The 17,147-nt window shown below is 43.1% G+C and overlaps 1 long non-coding RNA gene across 1 annotated transcript; it reads right to left on the bottom strand.

Moving 5' to 3' along the window:
- Window positions 1-444: 444 nt before the first annotated feature.
- On the bottom strand, window positions 445-15,581 carry LOC125758061 (uncharacterized). Its single transcript, XR_007415784.1, has 3 exons — window positions 15,294-15,581; window positions 6,163-6,350; window positions 445-815 (listed from the first exon to the last, which is right to left on the bottom strand). It is a non-coding gene; the product is annotated as an uncharacterized LOC125758061 (long non-coding RNA).
- Window positions 15,582-17,147: the final 1,566 nt, after the last annotated feature.

Here is a 17,147-nt window from a genome sequence, read left to right as displayed (position 1 = left end):
GCCATATAAGTCCATATCTGCCCAATTTTTAATATACCCATATATGGGATCCCTATATAATGTCATATATGGCCATATCTGGCGAATTTTTATATGCCCATATATCAGCTTTTTATATTTTGGGTCGTAATCATAATATAACAGCGGAAAAGACGATGGACGAACACACAGAGAGCACGATTTACCGTCGTTGTGATATTTTGGGTGTCATATATTGCTGCACCTGGGCAGTGTAGCATATTAAACATATAAAGACAGGGACCTATAGAGCTACTCTACGGTGCACATCTGAGGAACAGTGTTGCCATCAAATAATAAGCCATGTTTCACTGGTACTTATGGAAAGTTTGTTGGTGTCAGCCACTTCGAGAACTGTGGTGGTTCCTATCATTATTTCTATTAGACACCTTACACTGCCACCTAGTCAATTGCGTGAGAAAACTAGTGTGTGAATCTCACAGGGAACTTGTCATTCCTGGAAATATCACATAAATTTATGCAACTGGTTTATCCAACCACATGAAGCCATGTTTATGAAATAATTCGAATTCATTGAATGCATACTGCCTTACTTTCAGAGACATCATAAAAGAAGTCTTAATCAAAACATCTGTTACCCATATGGGCTGCTGGGGCAGACTCGGACTGTTTAATATTATGCAGCTGCAAAAAACAGTACATGATAACACTTGACGATGGTTGTACATGCAGATGAACGACCGATTTATTCTTTCGGCCTTCTGATAACTTTCAGCATGCCCCGCTCTGCCTTGGAAGAATTAGCTTCAGGATTCTCCGTGTGGAACTCGAACCATCTGAAATAAAGCAAAAGTGAATTTTATTTTAGACGAAATTTTCACACAGGACACAAATACTGAAATCTATTGCCAACGGAACAGTTATGAGGTGGCTGTGCAACCTGCAAAAAGTGGTTAGAGCCCTAACAGATATAACATGCTTATCACATTTCAAGCACTGATATTTAAGCAGAATGTAAATAACATGAGTAGCATAGTTACTCGGCTACAGCGTGCAGCATTTCTTCAAGCAAACAGGTCTGAAAATTCCACACGCATTACAATTCACTACTCGACCAAAACTGTGTTTGTAGCACTCACAAAAGCAGTAAAGCAATCAACAAGGTGGTGACCAAACAGTTCCCATGTAATGTATAAAGAGTGGCGACAGTAAAGTGCTGGTTTAATAGGAAAGCTCATTTAAAAAGCTTTAGGTATAAAATTTTGCCACAACAGATCATGAAATGTGTCCTTCATATTCTGAATATTGCATGCATCAAAGGTTGAATTGGTGAAGTTGAGGCATGATAGCTGCAGACTTATTTAAAAAGCATGCAGTTCATGTGTGAGAATGGTGAAAATAAATATTACGTATCAGGATATGTCAAGTCATAAACTCTGTGTGCTGCATTCTTTTCTGGTTCAAAAATAGGAGGCATATGCTGCATTTTTTCCCAGCTTAAAATTGGTTTATGTTGAATTAGGGTGTGTTAAAAACAAGTGGGTGCCAGAACCATCTGTTTGAGAACATCACCTCTGTATGTCCCAACAGCAAACATGTACATTTTTTTCATTTGCATTATTTTCTCTAAGGGGACCGGGGGGTGTCATATTTTGTGGAGCCATCGTCTTGCTTTTCAGCTCCATTTGGTTGCGGCCCTGTGTATTGCTAAGGCTCCTTGAGAAAACACCTCGAGAGAATAAATCAGTTGTTCTTGCATGCTAGATTGGACAGTCATCTATATGCCTGCTTAGCCCACAAGACATCCTTGTGCCTTACTCTGTTCCCTATAACAGGTAATAAACTTTTCCCAATTGAAAACAAGAATGAGGAAGGTTATTTTAGGCAAACTAACTTTCGCTAACTTTCATATTATGAATGTAACAGGTACAGAAGAACTGAGTGATTACAGTGAAAACTCAATCTAACAAAGTGATAAGGATGCTTGAATTATTTTGTTAAACCTGGAAGTGTTCTTTACGCATAGCATACAAGAAATAACCTGTGTAGCTGTGTATATCACATGACTAGCAATTTTTTTCCTAAGATATTCTGCTTCAACGTGCCTTACTTCAAATTTCCTCACTTCCTTTACACGAGTCGTGTTTCCTGCACACCAGTCGCGGTCACTCTGCCTTACTACAGTGAACATGTGGCCACGAGAATTTTTTGAAATGCTGCTCTATTAGCGGAGTTACATGCGTATGATGATCAAAATGCAGCCCTCCCTCGTTTCACTCTTTCATGCGCTACACTCCATTCGTTAACTTATCTCTCCTCCTGGGCAAGTATTTCTCCTCACCGTGCGAGAAGGATAAGCAGCGAATACGCATACCTGCAGGCAGACAAACAGGTTCTCTCAGCTGCTGACATGACCAGATTTTCTGGTCACGTCACTACCAACTCTGGGGATACCGAAAGGCCCAAAGAGGAGCACAAGATTGTTTTTTATTCCGTGGCTATGTTTGGCATTGTTTATCGTTGCAAAAGTTTGAACTCGAAGCACACATTTACTTGAAATGTTAAAAATAGTGAAGCTGGTTTTGAGGCCCTTCAGCATTAATTAGATTAATATGGTTCTTTTAGTTAAAATTCAATCAATCTTTTACTGAATCAAGATTCTGATCTAACAGAATCACAAATAGGTAGGCGAGTTGGTTTGGGTTCATAATGAAGGGACAAGGGGGCAGCGCTAGGACGAATACAAAGGACGAGAAGACAGGACACAGCGCATGTCCTGTCTTCTTGTCCTTTGTATTCATTCTAGTGCTGCCCTCTTGTCCCTTCATTTTGATCTAAATTTTGAAATAACCATTATTAATTCATACTGATTATTCTAACTTTTTTTTCAACAATCACACGAATTATATAAGTCCATTTCTGTTAGCCTATCCATTTTTAAGCCAATCCTCCAAAGTGGGTGTTGTTCAGAGCGCGATGCTCTCAACCATTATTGTGAGAAACATGATTACCGCATCAAGTTCAACAATGCCGGTGAAACTGACACTAAAATTAATCCCATGAAGAGACTTGGAATCATGGGAGCTTCTAAGCTCATATGTGCACAGTCTTCGAGGGCACCAGCAAAAAAGGGCAACACGATTGCATTGATCGTAATGGAAGAAAGTACAACAGAAAAGCGCTTGTATCTCAAAGGATTTCAGATACAAACATGACTTCCATTTTCTTTACTGGCCAATTGTACTATATACAATTCACCCAGTCTGTATTGTGCTCAGTTGTTTCTTGCGTGCTCCGTCATCTTTTTCTTATCGACATTGTTATGAAGTTGGTGCAGCTGCTGTGTAAGTCTCCCTGGTGTAGACACTCGCCCAGTCCGCTCAGGGAATCTTGCAGAAAATGCCTGTAAGGACTTCTTTTGGCAGCTTGTCTTTTCCCCATATGAGCCCTTGCCCAAGTTTGTACGCAGGAAGGTTAGCAGCCCCCAACATCATAATTACACTGTACGCGTCATGAGGTCTCACTTACCCTGGCATGTAAGAAGCGCATTACTTCTGTCGGATACTGGCAGGCCCGGAGGGTTTGGACAAACAGTGTTCCACAGTTTTCATGTACTCAAGAGTGGAACTATTTGTCGAAAAGTACTTTTGAGTTTTGTACATTTAGGAAGTCAGGTCTTCAGGTTTCGTGCAAATGCGACTGTAAACGGTCCAAGAGGGGCAACTGCTGACCTCTGGCAAATGCAGACATTATGCACAGGTGGGCAGACATTAAGCTCAGGTACCAGTCCCTGTGTATCCTTTCTGTAAACACTGAAGGAATGCAGTGTTCTGTTGTTCCTGTTTGCCAACTCATCCAAAAGAATGTTAATTTCTAATCTGCTCCATCTCTACTCTGAATTTACTGGAATCTACCCAATGGTTTAACCCTTTCCTTACCAAAGATGAGCTGAGCACATCCACACAATTTGTACCGTACCGCTCACACCAAAGACGAGCCAGGCTCGTCCACCCTGAAACAAGCATTTGAAGGCGCCGCAGTTAAGCTACCCTGATTCAATTAGCTGTCTTCTCTTTGGCTTCAACAGATGGCACAGTAAAAAATTTAAAAACACGCTCAAAACATGCATTTTAGTCAAGGAAGGGCTTGATTCTGGCAACTGGAATTAGAAAATGGCATCCTCCTCTGTGCGCAAGAGGTGCGTGCTTGCTTGCAACAGCTCCATTCAAAAAAAAAAAAAAATGTGCTTGTTTGCCGAAGTGTTGTGAAATGAAGAATTGCAGTTCTCCTGTGAATGCGGCAGTGACTACAAAAAGCAGCATAGCTTCTCTAAACTGCTGGATTCGGATGACGATCGTGCCTCAATACGTCGACAGAGGACGCCGTTAGATGTAACCAAACGCCTACCAGCACGTTAAAGGTTTGTTTTCAAGGACTCGCTAGTCCAATTGCGCTTTACATTTCAAATTTCAGAGAGACATTTTCCGCACTGAAGGCTGGAGATGTTAGGGTGCTTTCCGTGGTGCAGTGCGGTGAAGTCAATCATCTGCATATTTTATAACATACAAAAATATGTCGCATGTATAATGCTAATAGAGTGTCCTTGAATAATTTTTTTAGTTGTTTCAAGACACTTAGAATCAACCAGCCAAATAAAAAATATGGGTATTTTTGTATCGATTTTGGCCAAAAAAAAACTCTCCAGGGAAAGAGTTAAATGGGTGTGAAAGCTTTCAGAGCAGCGCACTTAATCAGGCAAAAATAATAATGTACTATCTGCGTCAAATGAAACCCAAACAGCGGCAAGCCTTCACAATGGTACAGTGCGCGCCGTCCTGTCATTACCATTGACAGGCGCGTGCATCCGGTTTGGCCACACTGCGCATACGCGCACCCGTCCCTGGTGATAATTGGACGGCGCGCACTATACCATTGCGAAGGCTTGCCGCTGTTCGGGTTTCATTTGATGCAGATAGTACATAACACACAAAAATGCTTGGCTGAAATGTTTGTTTGTTGGGCTGAAAGAAGTGAGGGCGTGATTTTGCAGCCACTGTGACAGTCACCCATTGGCGAATTGTGGACTTTCACATCAACAACAATGTCAGTGGGGATGGAAGTATACAGTTCTGGTTACTTATATTATCATTGACATGACCATTGAAGTGCGTAGTGCTGCTCTCAACGCTCATCCAGCCCTACAAGAAAGGTCTCAAACTGATGTTCACGACTTGAAGAGGCTCCTCAGTTTTTCCCTGGGCAATATAACTACGTGTGTTTCAAAAAGCCCATGTTAAGTGCAAATCCAAGGCACACCACGAATCTGACAATGCAGTGGCTGGAATATAATTCCATTGCTTCTTTCAGCCCAAACCAATTATTTTTGTGTGCTATGAATATTATCTTTTTTTGTGCGTGTGATTAATCGCTCTGCTTTGGAAGCTTCCAAATGCATCTAATCTATCAAGTAGATTTCTTTCAGTTCATGGTGGAGATGGAGGCAGACTGGGAACTACCTTTTTTTAATGTATTGGTAAACAGGAATAATGGAGCACTCTCTTTCAATGTTTACAGAAAGAGTATGCATTGCCCAGTACCTGAACATAATGTTGTTCTTTCAAACACTTGTGAAAGGCCAGTAGTTGCCTCCCTATTGAACCGTTACAGACGTATTTGCATGAAACCTGAAGACCTGACTTCCTATTGTAGAAAAACCAAAAGAACTTGTCGATGAACAGTTACACTCCTGCATTCATGAAAACTGTGGAGCACCATTTGTTTACGCCCTCCCAGCTTCCCGTTGCCTGACAGAAGTAAAACGCTCCAATTTCTTACGTGCCAGCATAAGCAAGACCTCATCACGTGTACTGTGCAAATATAACGTTGAGACAATACTTCTTTGCAGATTAGCTCGTTCATACTAAATTCTGGTCTTGCTGCACAAGCACAAAGAAGAAAAAAGGCCACTCTCTATCCTGTCTCTCTTTTTCCTTCCTTCTGCTTGAGCAGCAAGACTGGATTTCCGGATGACGTTGAGGCTGCTGACATTTCTGTGTAAAAACTGAGGCGTGCACTTGTAAGTGGACGACGTCATTGTCACCATTGCGCTTTTTGTCGAGGTTGCACTTGGATACTATTATTCGGCCTAAGACAGAACAAAAAGAAGACCATTCAGCCACTCACGCTGCCATGCACAAAGTCCCTCCAAGGGCGATGACCTTGATCTTTGATGAAACAGCAGCATGAGGCACAGGCGATGCTTCAGTTGTGCAATGTTTCGTTGTGCGATAGTACTTTTGCTGTTTCTCTGACAGAGAACACCGCCACCGCCACTTTTGGTTTTCCATTTACAGTCGTGGGCCAAGATCGACCTGCACAAGGTCGCAGAAGAGGTTTTTAGAATTTAAAACATGACATCCAAACTTCTGCAGAAGAAACAGCTCCCATTTTGAAGAGGCGAACTCAGGCATTCTTTCTTAGCAGTTAAGCTCTGCATTTGCAACCTCCATTTTACTTATTTTTCTGAACTGCTACAATCCATCTAAAGCGAACCGTAATGTTCAAGGTGAATGTTTATACTGTATGTAAAGAGAGCACTAAGCTAGGTCACGGCAGCACAACCACAACTCCTGTTAACGGGATATTTTGGGCAGCACTTTTTTTTTTAAATGGCACATTTGGACACTGATGGTGCAACTACATTGAAAGAGATGCAAAAATTACCTCAGGGTAATTCCACGAGAGATCGAACATGCCTGTCCAATCGATATTTTTGTTTTGCCTGGGTTTTTTATATGTTATGTGGCCACATTCAAAGCGCACGGAACCGAAAATATTATTTCCAAAAAACGCTCCCAGCGTGCCAAAAAACTATTTGGAGGTGGCCGTGTGGCCATCCTGTTTTAGCTCATCGCAATATTTTTGGATTTCACGGGCAAATTTAACGCGCAGTATAAACGTTGTGTTGAAATTTTTTCTGTTGGTTTTATTATGCATTACTGTGAATTACATCCATGCTTTTTTATGCTGTCCTCAAAAGGAAAAAAAATGTGAAAAAATGCCAAACACAGCCCAAATCAAAAAAGTTTGCTAAGTTTGATGCGTCTTGGTGTCTTTTCTATCTCACACAGAAACTTCAGAACAATGTCAAATGTAGAAAATAACATTTCCAACATTTCTATAGGAGATCGTTTTCCTACGGGCAGTGCAAAAGAAGAAAAAAAATAGTTAGAGAAGCCAGTTTTTTTTAAAAAAGGTCCATTTTCAAGAAATAAGATGAAGAAAACACCGGTCTCAATTTTAACGACAATTTTTTATCGAAGAGCGCTTATGTCAGTGAAAACACAGTTTTAATATCGTATGTCCTCATTTGCTTTGTTCACGAGATATAACGGGCCAAAATGACCCTTGCTGTGTGTGCTCACTTAGTGTGATCAGTGGTTATCAGCTTGCATTGTGCGTAAATCTACTTTGCTCTGGTAGCTTGTCAAGAAAAACGTGTTCTCAGATTTTATTTGTGTCTAGCGTGTGCGAAAATGGGCTGCTGCCATCCTCTGAAGGGCTAACGCGTATGTAGTTTGCAGCCTAGAACCTCACCTACAGGCATCAGAGGAAAGGTGGGCGCACCTGTTCAAGATATCAATCGCTTCTTCTTCCTGAAGAAATGCCTTGACTACCTCATCGCAATTCTCATAGATGTAGACAGGTTTTCCTTGAGGCGCGTAAAGCAATGCTAGCAGACCTCACAGGTGTCGCGAAGATCCTCACCCTATGGCAGTAGCTTCTGGAGGAAGACAACAACAAAAGCAGGAATGAAAGAAAATTGATGCAACGAAAATGTTTTCTCGGCAATCTTCTTTTTGCGGATGCGTAAGTAATCGGCACAGAATACTCAGACCTAGCCATGGGCTGCATGCATCCCGTGTAGTGAACAGCTAGACCAAGTCGAAACGTTTATACTGAACACCGCCGCACACATTTGCTCACTTAACTACTCATGGTTTCATATTTTATGACCAAGGATGTCTAAATGCTTTGGGGTGTGATAATTAATTTGTGGGCCAGACTCCTTGTCAAAATTAAGGATAATGCCCGTCTGGCGCCACCAGTGACGTCTGCTGTTCTCAACGTGGGAAAGCACTTTAGTAAAGTGCCAACAAAACATCATAAATTGGGCAGCTTCGGCCACTTATGGCTTAATTGTGCCGCACCGCACATTTTCTGGCTGCTGAAATGCTGAGGTAAAGGTTAAGATGATATGGGAAGACGTTACCTGCGACGCCGAAAACATGATAGCGGGAAGCGAAATTAACGACTCAGAAATGACTGAGATAACTTTTTACGCATGCTGTTTAGCACAGTGTGCGTTGAATGGGGAAGATGGTTAGAGTGTACAATGCACGTAATGAAAGGGAAGCAAGCAGGCAGTGAGAAAGCACCTCAATAACAGTGCGCCTGCTGATTGTATAGGTCGGCAAACTCACTCATGAGTCGACTCACTCAGACTCAGATCAAGCCGTGAGTCTGAGTCTGGGTGAGTCCGGCTGAGCAATAAGTTGGTGAGTTTGAGTCCAAGTGAGTCCGGTTGAGGGAAACGTTAGTGAGTTTGAGTCCGAGTGAGCCCTAAGTGCAACATATATATTGAGCGAGTCTGAGCGAGCTCCACCCTTCATTGCCGACCAATGGACTTATCTACTCACCTATCGGCATTACTATCAGCCTTACACCGGCTTACATTTATACTCAAATCTATTCACACGTGCCTCAACGCACTAGCGTTCATGCTCCACCACAATGTTTATTGATAAGAGGTGTGAGTGGGGGCGGTGGTGCTAAGGGAGGGTTCCATTACCTCTTCCCGCAAACTCTTGCATGGGAAGTCTTTGACAGAAATATCTCGTGTGAGTCGCACATTTCATAAAAACGTCCTTACTGGATTGCAACCACTCATAACTACTATTTGAAGGTATAAGATGAAAAGGTGTATTGCAAAGCACCGATTATGTGAGATATTGGCGTTAAAGAGCATTTACACCATGATCGGAAAAGCTAAATTTACACCAGCGAACTCATGAGTCGACTCACTCAGACTCAGTTCAAGCCGTGAGTCTGACTCTGAGTGAGTCCGGCTGAGCAAGATGTTGGTGAGTTTGAGTCCGAGTCCAGTTGAGAAAAAGTTTAGTAGTCTGAGTCCGAGTGAGTCTGGCTGAGGAAAATTTCGGTGAGTCTGAGTCCGAGTGAGCTCTCAGTGCAAAATATATTTTTTAAGTGAGTTGGAGTGAGTTCCAACATTTTTGCCGCCCTATGGCCGGATTGTGGCATTTAGTTACAGATTAAGCTGGCCTGCCGCTGCATACAGATGCTTTGTTTGGTGTGCAAGGAGAGTTTTGGCAAAGTTACCTAAACCATGTGCTCACGGTGTCTTGCGTGCTCCTGATTAGCGAATAATGGCAGGGTAAGTTCAGGTTGTAGGCTGCAAACTGCGTAGGCATTAGCCCTTTAGCACTTTCGCACATGCTAGACACAAATAAAATCTGAGAACACATTTTTCTTGACGACAAGTCACCAGAGCAAAGTTTTGCTGCAGCAAAACAATTAAAACTAGATTTATGCACAATGCAAGCTGATAACGACCATAAATCGCACTGAAGTGAGCACACACAGCAAGGGTCATTTTGGCCTGTTATATCTCCTGAATAATGCAAATGAGAGCATATGATATTAAAACCGCGTTTTCATTGACATAAGTGCTTTTCGATAAAAAGTTGTCGTCAGAATTGAGACCGGAGTTTTTTATTATTTTATTTTTTTGAAGACGAGCTTTTTAGAAAAAGGTTGCTTCTTTTAACTATTTTTTTCTTCTTTTGCGCTGCCTGTAGGAAAACGATCTACAACAGAAATGTTGCAAAGGCTTTTTTGTGTATTTGACACTGTTTTGAAGTTTCTGTGTGAAATAGAAAAGGCACCAAGGCACATCAAACTTGGCAAACTTTTTTGATTTGGGCCCTGTTTGTCATTTTTTCACATTTTTCTCCTTTTGAGGACGGCATAAAGAAAGCATGGATGTAATTCACAGTAATGTGTATTAAAATCAACAGAAAAAGTTTTCGACACAGAATTTATAGTTCGCGTTAAATTCGGCCGTAAAATTTTAAAATATTGCAGTGAGGAAAAACAGGACGCCGCGCGCCGCTTTCAAATATTTTTTTGCCGCGCTGGGAGCGTTTTTTGGAAATAAAATTTTCGGTTCCATGCGCTTTCAATGTGCCCGCATAACATAAAAAAACCAGACAAAACAAAAATATCGACTGGACATGCATGTTTGATCTCTTGTAGAATCACCCCTCAACTGAAATACACAAGACATGTAGCCTCGATAGAAGGGAGACAAGACAGAAACGAGACAAATCTCATCTCCTTTCTATGGTGGTGAAATATCTTCAGACACTCTTCCGTTGATACCCATTCCAAAAGTTCAGGAGAGGAACGATATTTATGCATGAGCATGCCCCACTACTACAGTGAAACCTCAGTGATACGAATCTCACGGGACTACCAAAAATATTCGTATCATCCACAATTCGTATCAGCAGAAAGCATGAAAAATTAGCATGCGACAAAAGAAAGCTGGCGTACATTTTCATTTATTGTTTTTCAGGGCCGCAGCAATGTCCGCAAGAACCCTGAACGATTGTCAGTTAAGTTTTTAGATGTCGGCAATCATACCAGTACTGATAAATATATGGCCCATACGTGCATATTTAATTAATGAACCAGGTGCGTTGTGACCCGCGACAGCAGTAGCCCCTTTAAAATTTTAGTATGTTTTTTTTTTCATGACATCGGAGTACTGCAGTAAAAGTAACGAAAGAAGCGCTTTGACGCCATGGATCAAGGCCACAAAATTACAGAACCACGGTCTTGTGTTATGATTTTGTTATCGTGGAGGTGTTGGGGATGTTTTTGGGATATTTACGGCCATGCCCGCACAAGTGCGAAATCAACGGTCGTGCATGTTGACACTGTGAGGCATGACTCCTTCGCAAAGACCGTCCTGGTCTTCTTTTGGTCCTCGTCCACCTTTCATAGGATGTCTGATGCATGAGGCACGCACGTGTAAACACAGTACAACGACAGGAGCCCGCATCGACGCATTAGAAAAAGAAGCATGGCACTAATATCCTCTGTAATCTAAATGCGAAGGCACACGGAGGCACTTAAGAGCTTCAAAGATTCGGGCACACAATCTCGGAGGCCGTGACGCGTCTCTGAGGGTTTATTCTGACCGTAAGAAAAGTGTTTTCTGATACCGTGATTCTGACAATTTGGCGGTGCGGCGCGCATGCCCACGCTTGCGTTCCCGCGCTCGCACGTGCTTGGTGCATCTTCCAGGACAGCACCAACAGCACCTCTTCGTACCTGTGCGGTAGCATACGTTCGTATCAAACGTCACTGGGTGAAAATTGGTTCGCAACAACCGTACTCCATTGCATTGCAGGCTAATGGGCCTTGGCCGGGACCAACGAAAAATTCGTATCACCCCGAAATTCGTATCAGCTGTGATCGTATCACCGAGGTTTCACTGTATTTACACTTACGACAAATGAGATTAGACGATAGTAATGCAGCAGCAAAGGCAAATTCTGCATGAGTGGTACCATAAACAAAGCATGATTTTAGAAGCTTGGGGCAAAACAGTGCTGTGCAGAACACATGCTGAGAGCTGTCACATGCTGGCTTCTATTCTGAGCCTCTGATTACAAGGCATTCTCTTGGCAGCCAAATAGAATGTTGAACAAGATGTCAGGACCATAGTTGTGCATAATCCCACGGCCATATTGAAGTGTGTATGTGCCACGGCATAGCGACGACGATGTAACACAATTTTCAGCATGGGCCAAATGCCGCACAGATTTCACGTGTACCTGCCAGGGCATGGTGACGACAATGAAACGCATGGGTTCCTTAGTTCAATGAAAAAATGAGGACACTGCTTGTTCAGTATCTATAAAGCCGGTCAATCTGTCATGCTCTCTGGTTTTTCTTGTCTCTCCTACTTTTAGAACGGCGCAACAAGGCAGATGAAAAAATGAATGATCACACGAACACAAGTGCCATCGATTGTTCGTCTTTTCGTCTGAATTGTTGCACCGTGCTAAATCTATGCATCCATACCAACCCGCCCAATTGCCAGTGCTACTGTCCTACTTTGTCACAATATCAAGGCTGCTGAAAGCCACAAAAGTGCGGCTGTGACTTTTGAAGGCCAACCGACTCAGCAACCATATGTGACACTGTACTTTCACTGCTCTTACACTTTTCATTTTCTCCCGACAGTGATGCATAACTAAATGGACTCAGACCCACTTATCCCCCCCCCCCTACCTGTTTTCCAGTTTTCTGTCCCTTTTGCCTGTATAAAACTATCAACTAGCATTTGAGGCTTTGTGTTGTGCGTCACTTTGTTTGTGTCTGCCTCCTAACTTGCGCTGCCATAGTTCTTAAAGTAAGAACAAAAAATAATTTAAAAAAAGGATGGCCAGGTAATGCACCGAACCGACAAATGCCAACACCTTCCCTTCATTTGCGCTTTTTAAGCAGAGCATAACTGAACAAATGAATCGATCAGAGCTAATTGGGATTATATGTGCAGTGCACAGTACCCACGGATTGAAATAGGACACTCGGAGCACATGGCCGTCGGTATATGCAGCGCCGCTCGTGGGTGCTCATGGAACGAAGGTGTTGCATTGAGGTATAGAGCGAGGAGGAGAACATCGACGCAGCAGGTTTGCTCCTTCCGGTCGTCAACTAGTCGGCCTTTTAGTTCACCACACTGCCAGCGTGGCGCTGCAAGGCTTGCGTGCTTTCGTATGCCAACCGAAATGGCTCCCCAGTGCGCACCTCCTATATTGCGGCGCGAGCAGAGGACGCTCTCGTTACACGCGCTTTGGCGATGTGGAACGCACGCTGTGCAAGTAAGACACAGGATTCAGCTAAGAGATTGTGCCTTACATGTGTTCGTTGACGCTACATTGGCCGCTGCTTGCAACACGATGCAGATTGGGCGTTGAACATGGGCGAAGAAAGCGGGAAGAACACAGACATTATTTCATTTCACCGTGATTTGTCACTGCGATTAACCGCGACGATAGCGGGCCCTGCACTTAAATGTTGGCAGAATAGACTGCTTACATGCACACTGTAAGGCACAATCCCTTAGTCTTGCACAGCATTCGTGCTGCATCACCAAAGCGCGTGTAACGAGAGCGCCCTCTGCTCGCGCGGCAATATAAGAGGTGCACACCGGCAAGCCATTTCGGTCGGCATATGAAAGCGCGCAAGCCTTCCAGCGCCACACTCTCAGCGTGGTGAACTACAGGCCGGCTTGTTGGCGACCGGAAGGAGCAATCCTGCTGCGTAGATGTTCTCCCCCTTGCTTTATACCCCAATGCACCACCTTGGTTCCATGAGGATCCACGAGCGGCGCTGCATATACCGGCGGCCATATGCGCTCCAAGTGTCCTATTTCAATCCGTGAGTACTGTACATTATACATGCTATGCGAGGTGTATGCGACTCCTGAGAGGTACGAGGATTATTTACATATTCGACTGCACCAATTTTCTCTCTAGCAAAGCGGCCTACCTTACCGCATTGTATGCATGTGTCTAAAAAGAGGAAAGTAAGAAACACTACCGTAAAATCCCGAGCAAGCGCCACCCCTACAGTGAGGGATAATCCGACAAGATTTGGAGGGGGGCCCTGGCTCGGTCATGAATCAAAATTGAAGGTGGCCGTGGATGAGCCGCTAAGAATACAAAATGCACACCCGTGCTTCTAATGAAATGCTTTATTGAATACGCATGCATTCCCTGTTTTCATTCACACTCGTTGGACAAATGAAAACAGTGAAAATGGTGGGAGGAGAGAATGGGTCGCATATTTGAAATCTCCCGAAGAAGGGAGGGGGGGGGCGCTTGCTCGGGATTTTACGGTAAGCAATAAGTTAGGGAGAAATGAGAAACAGTAAGCATGACAGAGCTGTGCAGGCAGCAGCATTGAATATGTGTAAGGTCACACTTTGTAACTGCGTGCAATACTTTCAATGCACTTATTATAAGGTCAAGAAGCATTAATCAATTTGACGTGCAATTTCTTGAAGTTAGAAACTAATAAAAATAAACAGTATTCAGAAGCTGAAACAAAAGCAAGTGACCACGTGACAGGCTTTTGTTAGGTGTTCGGCATAACAGCATGAAATTTGCTTTGTCAAGGCGTGTTTATATATGCACAATCTATTTTATTTGTTCTGAAGCATTAAATGGGCAACAAAAGCATTACATAAACAGCCTGTTGCTAAATTATATGCACCTACGTGTCTTAGCACAAACAAGATGAGGACAGAAGGTAGACGCGTAAGAGTGCTGGTCCTGTTGCTACGTCTTTCTTCTGTCCTTGTCTTGTTTGTGCTAGCACACTTACATTCCTCATGAGACAACTAGCCTATTCAGATCCTTCTGCCTCCTAACGTGTTTACATAAGCAACCGCACAGTACCATGCTAATTAAACCACTACCACACAGCAGTGTAATGTATACAACTACGTGAAGGCAGTACACTCATGTATAAAAAGCAACACTGACAGAATATGAAATCTGCTGCTTCGGATAAGGTTCACATGGTCACTCTGACAGAATATGAAATCTCGCATTGTGCATGCCAGTTTTCATAATCGTGGATGCTCGTTCGTACAATATTACTGACAAGTGAAGGTGATACACACGCACATACTGCACGAACACGTCTCTACGCTATGCTGAAAACACGGCTCCAGCTCACTATTAACATTATTACGTTTACCCAGTTCAAGTCAGTGTCTAAGCGCATAGTCAACACTTCACCATTAGTTTCAGCTTATTATACCGCTTCGCACACGAATCGCATTGCACACGAACGTGAGCACAAGGCTGCACAGTAAATGGCGTTGCAGCATTGCTTTGCTGTCTTAACAACGATGCAATGCGAGTGACGCCTGCGTCCTGCTCACTATGATGCTCATCAGACAAATCGATCATCATACGCATGCATGTTATCTCAGTTGTTACAAATTTCCTTCCGTAAAGCCGTACCGATGCGTCGTGGCTCTTTCTGCTCGTATGAGCGTAGTCATAGCGAATCGGTAGCGGGGACAATGACAATGTTTGTCACTCGCAAATGGGCATAAGGCTGCGTCTCTACAACGCCTCGTACGCGTGCGATAACACAGCCTTCCGCTGAGTTGCGTACTTTGCATAATAACATGTGCCACTTACCTTTCATACTGTCACGCAGTCGGTAGCCGGTCTCGTGTCGGTAGCCACGGGCGTCAGCCATCAGCTGCGGACATGCTGCGGAGTCCTACGAGCGCCCGTAGTACATTCCTTCGATTCCTTGAACGACTCGTACGTGACTGGCGCTCCAAAAAACGCACGACTTGCGCACGATCTTTGCACATCGCAAAAGGGAGGGCGGCACGTTCTCAGATGAAATTAATGTTCTTGAAGACGTAACGAGCTCACGAGACGCTGACACAGAACAAAAAATAAATGACATTTGGCTTTGACTGTGGATGGCTTTGGCTCGTAGAGTTGATGAAAAAAAAAAGAAAAATACGTGAGCGAGTCAAATTAAAAAGTGCACGCATGTTATTCGAAAAACATAGTTTACAATGAAAATAATAGCTTATCTTGAAGAGCAATTTATGCAATGTAAGCCAAATAGTACTTCAGCAGATTTGCCTTTTTTGTTGTTTGCGTTTTCATAGCAGACGACAGGCTTCTAGCGCGGACAGTGCGCTTTACTTTTCCATCGGCGGTCGAAGCAGTGCTCTGCATTACTTGTATGTACAGTGCGTTCTTATTTAATCAGAGGTCGATTAAAAAATAGTAGAATTTTCACATAAGACAGCATTTTCTCTTTCAAACAGTGGCATTTCGTACGTACATTGCGTCGAAGCAAAATGAATTAACAAGCTATCGTACTCTGCTGGTGTCGCCGCTACGTACTTACGACGCTAGCACGTACATTAGAGCTCCCTGTACGGTAGAAAATCTTTGTTTATTGAGGTAATTAGCCTTTGTTCAGTGCGGAGTTAGTGATCGAGCGAGATCGCAACTAGCGCGTCTCGGAACAGTACGGAGCTATTCATATCTAGATCACGCCGGGTGTTGACGACGTAGCACTGATTTAATTGGCGCGATGGTTATTAAGTAGAACACAGATATTATAGGTCGCAGCTTTTACTAAAAAAAATGAAGCCTTCGCACTGCCAAGCGCACGGGCGGTATCCAATAAGAAAAAGAAAGAAAGAAAAGCGCGCGGGTGGTGTAGCCGGTTAACGCGCAACGCGGACAGCTTGGTAGTGCTGTTGTCTGTGGGTTCGACTCATGGTTAATTTAAACTTCTTCCTTCCGTCTTCTTTTTTTTAATATTTTAATACACTGCTGTCTCCTAGTAATGTACTGTCTGCACACTAAAAAAGTACAAATATACACCAACTATTACCCATTATGTTGTTCTGTTGTGGCACTGCTGTTTGCTTGAAAACGTTTCGTTTTTCACTGCAATATGGTTCAAGATATTACAAAATAAGGAATGCTACAAGTGGAAGAACCAGATGAAAAATGAGGGGCACAATGTCAAGAGACCAAAAATAGGCAATATGGATTCTTTGGAAAGTCATATCTGCATGATTGAGCTAGAATAAATGAAAGTAGGTTCATTGCATAGTATATGACTTTATAAGCACCCTAATTCAGGGTGTTTCAAGAAATGTGTCCGAAAATCCTCAGAAATAAAAATATGAGATATATTCACGCTGCCTTCATAATTACTTTTTTTTTGTGGTGGCAAATTAAGCTGAGCAGAGGAATAAATTACGACAGGAATCAAAGAAATTGGGTTATTTAACTTTTTAATTAGTGGAGACAAGTGGTCCAGTCAAATGGGAAAATCGCAGCCCTTAATTCTGCGAAGAGCCTGTTGCCACTTTTTGATTTTGCGAAAGCAGCCGCTGGCAATTACTAGCGAATAATGAAATCTGACAAATTTCACAGGCGAAACCGAAACTCGGAACAGCACAACTACCTTTCCGAGATGTCCAGAATGAGCGAGCGTGTTTTACCAGC

Source organism: Rhipicephalus sanguineus, chromosome 4, assembly GCF_013339695.2.
Source record: "Rhipicephalus sanguineus isolate Rsan-2018 chromosome 4, BIME_Rsan_1.4, whole genome shotgun sequence".
Lineage (NCBI taxonomy): Eukaryota > Metazoa > Arthropoda > Arachnida > Ixodida > Ixodidae > Rhipicephalus > Rhipicephalus sanguineus.
This window is presented reverse-complemented; position numbering and strand designations above follow the sequence as displayed.